General features: G+C 40.9%; 1 non-coding gene across 1 annotated transcript; it reads left to right on the top strand.

Annotated features, from left to right (window-relative positions):
* The first annotated feature begins 441 nt into the window (after window positions 1-441).
* LOC115460818 lies at window positions 442-582 on the top strand. Its single transcript, XR_003940596.1, has one exon. It is a non-coding gene; the product is annotated as a U4 spliceosomal RNA (small nuclear RNA).
* The last annotated feature ends 285 nt before the right edge of the window (window positions 583-867 follow it).

The following is an 867-nucleotide window of genomic DNA, read 5'->3' as shown; positions in this document are numbered from 1 at the left end:
GCTGTATTTCAGCGGCTCCACCCTGGTCTCCAGTAGTAGAGAAAGGCTGCGTGAGTAGTTTCACATTTCAGCCAACCTAAGAGGTAAAAATGATTGATTGATTGATTGATTCCTTAAACTGGTCTCGTGGTTCTTTGAAAAGCACAACCTCCTGTCCGACTCCGCCCGCTGCAGTAACAAGGTGACGTTAAGAAATATTAGAATAATGGAGCCCGGCATCCTTTGCTGTTTTTCCTGCGCAGACTGATTTTGAGAATTCATCGTCCTCTACGAAAATCCTTTATTATTAGAGTGACTGTAGTAGATCAGTGGGTTTGTTTTTGGTTTTTTTTATTGTGGGAGATGAGTAACTTTGTGGTGGGTAAATTCGTATGAACAGTTTACCCTAACTAGAAAAGGTTTCCAGTGCCAGGGGGTGGCAGAGGCAAGAAGGTTTGTGTTAGCTTTGCGCAGTGGCAGTATCGTAGCCGATGAGGTTTAACCGAGGCGCGATTATTGCTTATTGAAAACTTTTCCCAATACCCCGCCGTGATGATTTGAAATATAATCAGCATTGGCAATTTTTGACAGTTTCTGCGGAAACTGATGTTTTCAGTATAAAAATAGACAAGTTTTTTTCCTAAGTGTTGTATTACTATTAGGTACCGCTGGGGTTTATTAAATGCATTTTTCTCGTTTTGTATTTCACTGATTTACTACGTTCAGTTTTTTCATTGTGTTAGTATCACCCACGGCGTTCTCAATTGCACAGTTTTCTTATGAGGTGGGGGGAGATTCATTTTTATCTACAGGGCGACAGTCTTGGTTCAAACAACAAAAGAGTCACTAAAAAAGCAGATATAGAGGAAAGGAGACAGGCTGGTTAAG

The sequence above is a fragment of the Microcaecilia unicolor genome, chromosome 1, assembly GCF_901765095.1.
Source record: "Microcaecilia unicolor chromosome 1, aMicUni1.1, whole genome shotgun sequence".
Taxonomy (NCBI): domain Eukaryota; kingdom Metazoa; phylum Chordata; class Amphibia; order Gymnophiona; family Siphonopidae; genus Microcaecilia; species Microcaecilia unicolor.
Note: the sequence above shows the minus strand (reverse complement) of the source record. Positions and strands in the feature narration are given on the sequence as shown.